Source organism: Colius striatus, chromosome 14 (genome assembly GCF_028858725.1).
Source record: "Colius striatus isolate bColStr4 chromosome 14, bColStr4.1.hap1, whole genome shotgun sequence".
Classification (NCBI taxonomy): Eukaryota; Metazoa; Chordata; class Aves; order Coliiformes; family Coliidae; genus Colius; species Colius striatus.
Window position 1 is genome coordinate 14,329,459 of NC_084772.1, and position 12,663 is coordinate 14,342,121.

Consider the following 12,663-nt stretch of genomic DNA (forward strand, 5'->3'; position numbering starts at 1 on the left):
GAAAAAGATGTGAAGGAATTTTGATACAGCCTCCAGGATATTTTAGTTATGGGAACATTCTTACAATAGTAAGTCTGTTAAGGTAAAAGCTCGTTATTAATTTTCTCCTTGGAATTACAAATATTATTTAACCGCTAGTCTTCAAACTTACCTTAGGCTACTCTGATAGCTTATAGGCTACACTTTAGTTTTCTTTTATCATGGTACCACCATTGTATTGGATTTCAAATGAACTTTTCTTTCTTTACAGCCAGAGCTGAAGTACTGGATAAGTGTCAGCAGAAAGCTTACATCTGCATTGTCATCATAGTCTCATTAAGTGGCATTTGAAATGTGTGGAATATGCTACATAAATTGGCAACAAGTTTCCAGTGGGTGAAGGTAAGTAGTGCATCTGAACTTTTTATCTGAGTGGTGTGAGATGTGTATATAGATAGTCTCTTGTTTCTATGATAGAGTCTAAAATATTTGTACAAGGAACATTTCTTCAGTGATTAATCCCTCACTTGATGTGTGCTGTCAGACAGTTTTTCACATGGATCAGGGAGTTTATCCATTGGTCTTGATTGTCACTTAGGAAAGATGATTCTGTGGGACACTGATCATACTGTATCTCTAAAGTATGTTTTGATAAGATCCATTTGTTGTAATTTCTTGTTTAAAAAGTCAGAGAACCTCTTGAAAATTCACAGCAATGTAGCACTGAAGAGCAGAAATGTAAGAAATTTCCAATATTTAGGTTTTAAACTTGATTTTATCAGTCAAAAAGATTCATACTTTTCTTATTCTAGACCTGCATGGGTGAGTGATTAATTCTGTATTTGGTTTATGTCTTCAATATTTTGTGCATTACCACTGAACTTAATGTAAGTGCTCAGACTTGGGTTAGAAAAATAGTTTAGTGATGACCTTTAGACTTCAGAGAAAGTGTGGAAACAGAGTGATATGGGAAACCCTAGACCTAAAAATAGTTACTTCTGCTGCTCTCATGCTTTTAATTTTTCATATCTTCTCTGACTTTCAATTGTACTGTTACTGAAACCAGTGATTCCACAGAGATGAGAACTGTCCACTTACAGGAGTATCTTGCTTTTAAAAAATTATCACAGAAACAGATTAAATATAATAGATAAATATGTGAATACTATATTTTTTACAGAAACAAAGGCATGATCCCATCTGAATTGTCTAGGATCAAGAGTACAAAGCCAGGATATTAAAGCTCTTTGTCTATCTGACTCATTCACAGTTTTTACATTCAGTGCATTGAAGTCCTGCTTGACAGATGCTTAATTTCTGTGGAAATGTCCTTGAATAATGATAATCTTATTTCTGGCAGCCAAATGGGCCATATACTTAAACATCCTTGTGCGCAGCTATATAGGATATATGTTTATGGTATCCCCTCACTTGTTAAGGTAGACTGCAGACTGAAACAGAGCGTATTTGACAGTGGTATTAACAGCATTCAGTTTAATTTAGGTGGACAATGTGTTAAGCTCCTTTGCTTCTTAGGAAGAGTTGTATCTCAGCATGTGAGATTCTTATCCTGTCATTCACTAAACATGATGGCCAAATTTTGCAAACAATGCTCAGTTCTTTTTCAAATACAGCTTTTCAATATAATGTAGTGAAATATTCATTTATTTAGATGAATCTTTCATATATGGGTATCAAGAAGACATAGCAAAATTATCTTTAGTTAGTTAAGTGTTCTGTTTCTCTGAGTGTCTGTCATGGTTTAACCCCAGTCAGCAACTAAACTCCATGCAACCGCACTCTTGCTTCTCCCTGACACTGGTGGAATAGGGACAAAAATAAAAAATAAATTAAAACCTGTGGCTTGAGACAAGAAAAAATGAATAATTGGAAGAAAATATAATAATTAGAGTAATGAAAAGGAAGATAAAAAAGAGAGAGAAGAAAGATAAGTGATACACAATACCATCGCTTCACCACTTGTGTGCCGATGCCCAGCCAGTCCATAAGCAGCAATCACACTCATCCCCAGCCAGTCTCCACCCAGTTTCTATACTGCAATGATGTTCTGTGATATGAAATATCCCCTCAGTTAGTTCAGATTCTCTGTTCTGGCCATGCTTCCTCCTAGCTTCTTGTGTACCTCTTGGCTGGCAGACCATGGAAAATGAAAAGTCCTTGATTTAGGATAAGTGCTATGTAGCAACAACTAAAATTATCAGTGTGTTATCAATGTTATTCTCATGCTAAATCCAAAATGCAGCACCATATGAGGGAGAAAATTAACTCTGTCCTAGCTCAGACCAGGACGGCGTCTCTTCCATGCACAGTTATGTAAATTTTCTCATCGTTTCAGTTTGCTTTTCTGGCATTTTCTTATATCTGAGTTCAAGATTTAGTTTAAGACTCTTTTTGCTCTTCCTGTTCTTGACTCCAGAACTCCACTTCCAAGTAGATTTAAAGGACTGTGAGGAATAACATTTAAGTGATATTTGAGGGCCCATTGTTCTCACTAGTATATGAGCTAAGTGAATTTAACAAATTGAATCCCTACTGAAGTTTTTTATCATATTTTATCTGAGAAACGGTTGTGTCTATTTTCATAGACTTTTTTGCATTTCAGAGTTCAAGCAAATCATTTCTGAAAGAAAGCTTCCTGTAGAGTGACTGTGGGATGGTTCCCTCTAGTCAGAGTGTGAAGTGCCTCCCTGCAAAAGAGGAGGAACAAGCACTGCTTTTGTTGATTATCATGTAAACCAAGACATCCATATGCTTCTTAAATTCTCTTCTCTTCTTTTGAAGGATCTTTCTTAAATTGTTTCCAGCTGTGCCTGTTCAGGGATGCAAATTTCCTGTTATAGTATCTAGATAATCAAACAGTTGAGAAGGTAAAATATTAATGTTTAACTATTGTTAATGAAACAAAGAACAGCAGGACAGAGAGGAGGAAAGCCACTACTGAACTCATTGGAACTATAACATAGGTTTGACTGCTAAGTCATACCAGACCATGGCCAGTAACTTCATTAAATGGGAAAATCCTGACTAGAGATTTCCTTCTTATATTGCCTGGATTTTATATACTGAAGTTCTAGAGGATGTGTAAGGCAACACATAAATTTCTTCTGAATTATATTGCTCTGAAAATAATTATTTATTAATAAAATGTCCATGGGACCCCCAAAAAAGAGTAGTGCTGTGTTTAAAAATCTCTCTCATGTTATATGAGAAACTTAGGTTCACTTACTGAGTACATGAATCAGTATTGCATAATGTATACTTTGCCTCTTTTATATCTAATATTCTTTTATTTGTTTTTAGTTCTCACATAGGAAGCCTAGACTATAATGGGCAAAACATGGTATTCCTGACATACAAAGTAGATCTTGGAAGGAAATCACTGTATAGTTTTGTTTCTGCACAAATGCCATATGCAAAGATTAACTTCCAGTTACTTAGAATCACCCTGTCTTATTACAGTTAAGGGCAGGTTTAGTGAGGCCTACATATCTGAATATATCTGTAGAGTGTTAGATCTCTAATTGTCTGCTTTATCCTGAATTACACATGTCCCTTTGCTTCAGTACAAGTAGCCATTTATATAGGTTTTAAGACCAGAATTTTTGAATTTTCAACTTCAACCCACAGAACTACAATGCAAAACAAATGTATAATGTATATGCATGATTAGTTTATTACATATGTTCTTGGAGATATACTAGTAGCCTAAATTAAATAGGCTCATATGTGAGGAGAAAAGCTTTGATTTTAGTAGGATGATGCTCCAAAGTACATTGAATCCTTAGGTTCTTCTTAAAGTAAAGCCTGAGAGGGAAATATTAAGAAGTGCAGTGTGCTTGTGTCAGTCTCATTTCACATATGAGATGGAGTCTGAGTTTGTTACTTCTGCTTTGTTAATGCTCTTCAAGACTTGCTTGAGGATAAGCACCTTTGGAAATATTGTTAAAATAATTATTAAGACGTATATCTTGGTCAATCAGATACCAAAGAGGAGTGATTATTTTGTTATAAATTACAAAGGCTTATAAAAGACATCAAGTGAGGAAATATGTTCACAATGCCCTATTTCTTAGTCTCAATACCATTTAACACGGACATTCTAGATTTTATCTGTTTTTTATAGAAAGTTATTTATATGACGTAATGTTGCCTTGAAACAATATTGACTCTATTGAAATGTGTAGTGTGTTGTTGGAAACAACTATCTTGTAACTCAACTGAAATTCAAGTCACAGCAACAAAACGTTTATTTTAGCTCAAATGGTGAAACAACTGAGTTATCAAATACTTATCTCTGTATTTCCCCAGCCTTCTGGGAAATTGCAGCTCTGTTTGGGCTACAGTGTGCTCTGCTCTGTGAGCTGGAGCAGCTTGGATGGGCTAAGTCACAGGAAACTCATGAAGTTCTTCCAAGGAATAAGACTTACCTAAGCAAAAGACAGACTGCACAAACTGCAGAGACTGGGTGTTAAGTGAGAAAAAGACATTAAAAGTTTGATACTCTGATTGAAAGACTCACTAAAAATCGAATTGCTTGTGAATCAAAACAACTTCAAATATTTTGCATTTAGTTATGAAATTTATGTTCTGATAAAATCGTCTGATAAAATTTCCATAGTTATTTTAGGGATGCGAAATGTGAACCAAAAGCTAAATCCAAGTCTTTCAGAAATATGTGTGATGGGAATTTATTGAGAAAACTGTTGTCAGCTTTAACTATAAATGGTCTCTGTAGTTGCTCTCTTTGGGCTTTCATAGTAATAATAATGATAATAGCATCTATTAGAACATACAACGTTGTGGCTCCAGGAACAAACACACACAGTCAGAGCTAGAAAAAAGAAACATATATATATATATAAAGAGATTTCTGTCTATTCAAGATTTCATGAACAACAAAAACTTGAATTCTTCTTGGAAGCTAGTTTGCAGTCTCAAACATGGACATGTTCTGCATGCTATATCAAATAAACCAGAATTTAGTGTATTTAATTATTTTGAGGTATTTAACCAAACTAATGGCATTGTTAGGCACCATTGAAGAAAAACTTCTTAAAAATAGCCTCAGTATCTTTCAGGAGTGCTTACTAGTACAATCATGCAAACATATGCAATTTATGTGGCTTTACTAATCTGTATAAACACTAATAAAGTCACACAAGTTGCATTGGTAAAATCTAATGTAATGCAAAGGATTTTCCCACTTTATTCCTGACAACTTGCATTTGCAACCATTCAGTTACTTTATTTTAAAATGGCTTTTCAATTACATTCTAGTGCTGTAGGGGAAAGCCTTTTGACAAAGGCATGACATAAACCATTTATATTGCAGCTCCATCATAGTTCCCATAGCTAAACTAGACTGGACAGTTCATTAAAAAGAAAAATTAATAGTACAAGGTTGCAGGGAAACAATAACAGATTATGACTGGCCTGTGGCAGCCCACTGAATTCATGTAGTGGAATAAAAATGATTCCCTTGTCTCGTAAATGAAGGTTTGTTCCAAGGTTTTAGGCAAAGTCTATGCTTCTGTTCCTTTGCAGGAAAAAGCTATACCATTTCTCATCTATAAAAGCAATGCTTTGTAATTCCTGCAGATTAATAATATGTACTCTTTTGGGATGCAAAACACTTATTTAATAATCTTTGAATGCATAACAACAAACATAATACAAACGATAATAGAATAGGATATATTAAATGGATAAATCAAAGCAAAAGCCTAACCTTGTCTAAGCCAGACAGAGGCACGGAGGGGTGAAGGGAGGGCAGTGTCAGGACTCAATCCCATATTTTCTTATCTCAGGTAGTAACTACTTTAGACCAGTCTAAAATTGCTGTACTTCACTGTACAAAAATGAAGTATTTGTGATTCAATGACATTTCTTTTAGCTCCATTGCTGCTACCTGTGCAACATTGTATGTGATTTATCTCTTGCTTAAGGTTGTCCTTAAAGGTGTAACCAAGTCCTAATGGCCTCTTTCTACATGTTCCTGCATATTTTCCTAATTTCCTCAGGGTTTCATGGTTCAAATTTCCTGTGTAAGTCTCATATGTGTGGCAAGTACACAGACATACTTTAATGTTGAAATCTGAGTTTTATTATAGCAATGCTATAAATTCCTCTCTCAGAATATATTTCAAAGAATATGGGTTCTGAGATGCATTAGCCATTTCTTTTGGCCGATAGCCACAACCTTCTAATGAATTTGACTGGATAACAGGAGAGGCCCAAAAGGGGAAGTCTGAGCCAATACAATGTTTGGAATGAAATACAGGACTGACCCTCCAGGGTATTCTCTGGTTCTGTTTATGAACATGATCTTCTTTTAGAAACAACAGCCTAAAATACTGAAATGTCATGATTTTGGGATCTGATCCCCTTATACTTTTATAGGTTTTTACCTAATTTACAAGAGAACTTGGATACTTGGCCTCCCAGTCTCCCTTCATTCCCCTTAAAATAATTTGAAAAGCCCCAACCAGATTATGTAACCTCAAAAGTCTGTTCACTCTGAGAGGCCTCCTGGCTATCTTGACTGAGTTTCATGCTTATAAGCTATATTTTGTGAACTGAGGCTGCACTGAAGCAAAAATAACTAACCAACCAAAAGACTGTCCCTCAACCTCCTGAGCTGTTTCCATACTTTCACTGCAGGCAACATGTGTGAGTTGCAACGTGTCAAAGAGAAGATTTCTCTTCATTTTTAAAGTGAATGTGTATGCAGAAACATTTAGCTCTCGCTAATGAGATTGTAATTTCAAGACTGGGTACTAACTGCAGACTTTACTGCTATGTTCTGATGTTTACATGTCCAAAGATACCGCTTCAGTCTTCTCTCCTCTCTGCCCTGCATAAGACACAGGAGAGAACAGCTCTATCACAGGGATCAGTCTTTCAGTGAATCACAATGATTCAATCCAAGGAAAACTCAACAAAGAATGTGTTGTGCTGTTTCACAGTAAAGCTAGTGAACCAGTGGTTACTGCTGCTGTGCTGCTTACAGGATAAACAGAATAGTACAATAGTTGTGTTTTCAAGAAACCTCACATCAAATGCAATGACTTTTTTTCTCTTTGTAGATCTGTAGTGATTTGATTTGATTAAAAAGTGCTTTCATTTAACAAGTATAAATATCAGTTAAATGTTTAAGTGGGAAAACTTCCCAGCAAAGAATACAATGGTAATAGCTTTCTTACTAACTGTCAAAACCAACTCTCCTAAGCAGAGGCTGGTGCTCTGTTGGCCCATTCATTATCCACATAGCTTCTGCTCCCCATATGCTGTTAACACCTTTCAACACAGACTCCATTTCCTTTAACATGAAATCTCACATGGTTAACAACATTGTTTTTTGTTCAACTGACTTACTTTGCCTGTCAGTAGTTACCAGTGTGTTGCATCTAGATTTCAGACTAGGTTACTTTAATTCTCCATCCATTCATGACTTTACAACTGGTGGAACTTGCTTATGCCAAAGAAACAAAACATATATGTAAAGCCAGGGATATACTGCTGATCTAAAGTCTTAAAAGCCTAAGCAAAGAATTACTAGTTCACCCATGTTGAGCTCTTGTACAGTTTAAAGTGATACACACAAGCTTTCTAGTATCTACCTTTTCTCTTTTGTCACACTTGCTATTAGTATGGTACGTCAGATCTCTTCAGGCAGGGATGGGGATGGACGGTTCTTTCCTCCTCTCTCTAGAATCCACTTGGAGTAATTTCTGTGGGGTTTTTTTGCCCCACATCTCCACACCTTTCAGTTTCTTCATTGGTCTGTAGTTCCACATTGCATCTAGTTTTACTGTGTTACCTAAAACAGAGCTTGTATGGCTTTCATGGTGTCATTTGTTCGATGGACAGTAGCAGACCCTTGATGAGAAGTTTATGGCCCTGAGGCCTCCACTATCATCTTCTACTTGGACTTTCAAATCTCCTTTTATGCCTGTCCATGCTTCATTATAGTCATAGATAGTCCATTCTATATGCAATAGTGAATGTTGTAAACCAGCTGTATTGCAATATGGTCTTCCAAAGCTAAGCAAAAAGCCCAAACAAATTTGGTAATAAACAAATTTGGTAACCAAGCCCCAGTCAGGTCAAAACTAGTCCAGATGAAGTCTAGCAATTCCTAGTGGATCCTGAGGCCTGTGTTTTCAGCTTCATGTACAGCCTTTTCCGTGTTGCAAGCAATGGTACTGCCATGTTCAGGCTTACAAAGCTCTGAAATTTTAACAAGTTCATGTTACATGTAGAAAATTACTTTTTATACAATTTAATTAAACCCCATTATTTAGTAGGCATTCAGTAAATATCCATATTAGCAATCATATTCTTACATAGTAGTTATTGTCACATATTATAGTTGGGTTTAGCTATGGCTGCATTTAAACATAGCATAGTGTAAGTGCCTCTGTATGACTTTCATGAATCTTTCCTGCTCATGATATATATGTATCATTCATTAGATCTGATTCCAAGTTCACTTGCTGAAGCTTAATCCAGAAGAAGTTGACAAAATTTGCACAAAGAATTTTTTACAAAAATCCCATAGAGCTTTTTAAGGCAATGTTTAGCCTGACAGCCATTATATTTGAACAAGAAATATGTCTGTCTGTTCAGAAAGATGTTTCCAGTTCTTGGATGAGTCCCCGGATTCAGTTTCTCCAGCTGGTGCCTGTCTGGTGCTTTATTCTCTCTGACCACTGGATTTCAAGGGAAGCTATTTTTGATTGTAGGTGAAGTACAAATGGTACCAAATAATTCATTTTCCTTTTTCTCACTCTTGCAAGTTTTTGAGCTGAAAACACTGTCTTTTGATCTTTGAAGAGCCAAAAAAAAAAAGAGTTAGCATTGTAGAAGAGCAGCATGTCACTATCCTTGAATGTCATATTTTAAAGACACCATAAAGATTTTCAAATTCAAATAATAACCCATATGGGATAGTCTTATACAACCTTATATTATTTACCAAAAATATTTAAAGGAAAATGAAAGATGAGAGTATTTAGCACTATCCACAAATAACAAAAACATATGCACTGAAGTTCTGCGTAGGCTTTTAAATTAAAAACTCCAGATTCTTTGTTATGTGAGCAAAAACCAGCAAGCATCAGTATTGCACTTAAATCCTGTGGAATCTGAGGTGCCAGAGTAGACCACAGAACAAGGCAGAGGGTTATGTCAGCCTAGTCTGATGGTTCAGTCAGTTGATGATCTTAAAGGTCTTTTCCAACCAAAATGATTCTATGATGCTACCGTTTGCTTAGCAGGTATATGGCAAATTTCCACAATAATAGAAGAATCTTTGGCAAAGTTTAGAAAACTTGATATGATAAAAAACAAAGAAAATTCATAGTACACTTAACACAGAGAAACTAACAGTTTTATCCTGACTTATAAGCAAGAGAAAAAGTGCAGTGGAAAAAAGTTATGTGTTTGGAAATTACTTGGAACAGTGAAAGCGTTGTTTCTCTGTATCAAAGACTATAAAATTCACAGAGATGAGAGGTATTTGATCTGATAAATTGCTGTACACAGAACCTTCTTAATAGAACTATAGTAACCCAGTCTCCAAAGCCTTTTGCTCTTGCAGACATGATGTATTTGTGCTCACATGGAGAATGCCATTTTATACAATACACTTGCCCATTAGTCTTGGGCTTTCAGTCACCTTCATCTTGTCCACAAGCTACTTGCTTCTAACGTGGTAATTTGGGCTTCTAGTTCACACTAGCTCTCTTGGGCTTAACACATATGGTTTTTAAAAGCTTTCTATTGACACAACTTCCATTTTCCTTCTCTATGCACTCCCAGGACTGTCAGTAGTAATTTTAGTTTGTTTCTTATTTCAACTGTCAAGTCAACATTTCCTTTATAAAACCTTAAAAAGGTCCAAAGTTTCTAACTATTCCAATCCTTGCAATAAATACAACAAGTACCAATCTATTTAGAAAGATTATGTTTGGTAACACTCTCTCATCTTTCTTTACCCTAAAAGATCCATTTCCAGAAAAAACCATAATTACTCCAAGAGCAATTTGTTTAATTACAATTATGGGAGACTTCAAAGGAAATTGGTTGGATTGAAGTACTGATATCACCCTGGTAACTTTTTGAAAAGAACATTTTGTTATAAAATATGATGAATGTAAGGGTATATTTAATGTGAAAAAGAATGCCTAATCCTTCTGACTGAAGCTTTCAGTCATTTATATATACGTGTGTGTGTGTGTGTATACACATATGCATGTTGATTCTTTTAGTTATTATTATAGACCTCTATTTTTCTTCTATCAATATAATCTATTTTTCCTGTATTTGCCTCATATTAAGGTCATTCCATACAAAAATTACATAGTTCTTAATCTAGCGGTTCTATTGAGTGTTTGGTTGTTTTCCTCTTTCTTTTCCACAAGACCATTTTTAAGTAACACTTCACTGGTCTTCATTAGGGACAAAACTGTTACTGATTTGGAAGCTAAAGCTTTACCTGACTGTCTGGACACATGTTCATTCACACTTGAGTACTTATATGCCCTCTCATTGATTAAAAAAAAAAGATACTGGTGATCTAAGATGCAGATATATGCCATAAGTCATGATTATTGCACTCTCAAGACTTTATGTTAACATTAGAGAAATTATTTTGAAAGGTATTTATAGCTTTTTTTATTTTATCTACTTCCAGAATATAATTACAGCTGATTCATAGCTATATTTTCAGCTATGGATAACACCATTGTTGCCAATTTCCCATGACCAGCTTTCTGTGGTCATGGTATTTCAATTTTGCCTTTTCTGCATGATATGACACCAAACATTCCAACTGTAACAAGTCACTGCTTTAAAACTATTGTTGTTAATGGTTTCTATCAGAAGAACAAAAATGAAGTATTTTGTTATAATCATCTTTAATTACAGGTCCGAAATGGTGTCAATCCATATTCTCTGGAATGTGTTAGTGTTTCATATGATCAGTTAGAAATATGTAATGAACAGGTTTTACTCAAAATGAATTATATTCATGCAAAACATACTGAATCATTTGCCCTTTCTTACAAATGTATGATTTTCATGAAAAAAAAATTAATTGCAAGCTGACAAGCATGTCTTTTTTGTGTTATTGATATGCTTAGCATCTAATTGCATCACCTTAGCACCTCTTGTTCCATTTTTGGTATTGTATCATGATATTGGAAGTTATGTCTTTGTACTTGTAGCTTTAGAATACTGAAAATACAGGTAGTTCTTCTGATTTGTGTGCAGAGCAGGTCAGGCTGCACAGGAAGCCATGGGGAAGGTTGTATCTAATGAAGGTGATGCTTTCCTTTGTGTGTTTTGTTTTTTAAGTTACAGAATCACAGAGTGGTGGGGTTTGGAAGGGACATCTAGAGATCATCCAGTCCAACCCTCTGCTAAAACAGATTCACCTCGGTCACAGGAACGCATCCAGATGGGTTTGAAAATCACCAGAGAAGGAGACTCCACATACTCTCTGGGCAGCCTGTGCCAGGGCTCCCTCACATTCACAGGAAAGAATTCTTTCCTTGTGTTGAAGTAGAACTTCTTATGTTCCAGCTTGTGTTCATTACCACTTGTCCTGTCACAGAAAAAAGACTGACCTCATCCTCTTAATACCTGCCATTAAGATATAAGTATTGATAAGATCCTCCCTCAGTCTTCTCCAGGCTAAACAGCTCCAGGTCTCTCAGCCTTTTCTTGTAAGAGAGATGCTCTCCAGAGATTCCTTGTCTGTCTTGAACTGGGGAGCACAGAACTGGACACAAAACTCTAGATGTGGCCTTATCAGGGTAGAGTAGAGAGGGAGGAGAACCTCCATTGACTTGCTGGACACGTTGACTACTTACAACAAGGTATCACAGAAGATACTGGGTTCTGGATTGTGTCCAGAGATAGGCAATGAAGCTGATGAAGGGTGTAGAGCAAAAGTCCTGTGAGGAGCAGCTAAGTGATCTAGGACTGTTTAGCCTAGAAAAGAGAAGACTAAGAGGGGACCTCATGAACATGTAGAAGTACCTAGAGGGTGGATATGAGGAAAACAGGCAATACTTTTTCTGTAATGTCTAGTGACAGGAATAGGGGTAATGGACATAAGCTGGAACACAAAATATTCCATTTAAACATAAGGAAAATCTTCCTTCCTGTGAGGGTGAGGGAGCCCTGGCACACACTGCCCAGGGAGAGTGTGGAGTCTCCTTCTCTCCAGATTTCCAAATCTTCCCTGGACACATTTGTGTGTGATCTGATAAGTTGAACCTGCTTTAGCAAGGGATTGGACTGGATGATCTCTAGAGGTCCCTTCCATCTCTGCTGTTCTGTGATCACTCTCTACAACTACCTGAAAAGAGGTTCTAAGAGATGGCTAACAATTTCTTCTCAAAAGTAACAAGTGACAGGTCAACAAGAGTAAATGATCTGAACTCTTCCCTCTGCAGCTCCAAGAAAGCTGAGAAAAGGAGAAGGTTCTTTGATCAGAAATGTAGCTCTTATGTTTCTTTATGTAGTAAAGGTAGTTGAAAAAGAGACTCTTACTAATTCACTAACTTGTCAAGTTTTATAAAGATAAGTGTTACAGAGAATCTAATTACATGAACCTCTCTAAATGAGAGCCACAATGGTTGCAAGACTTAAATA

The 12,663-nt window shown here is 36.0% G+C and overlaps 1 protein-coding gene across 1 annotated transcript in view; it reads left to right on the forward strand.

Moving 5' to 3' along the window:
• CDH11 (cadherin 11) overlaps positions 1–12,663 on the forward strand; it is a 79,004-nt gene that overhangs the window by 38,303 nt on the left and 28,038 nt on the right. Inside the window, exon 2 of the mRNA XM_062007241.1 lies at positions 251–381. The gene's annotated coding sequence lies outside the window, so the exon portion shown is untranslated. The remainder of the gene's footprint in view (positions 1–250; positions 382–12,663) is intronic.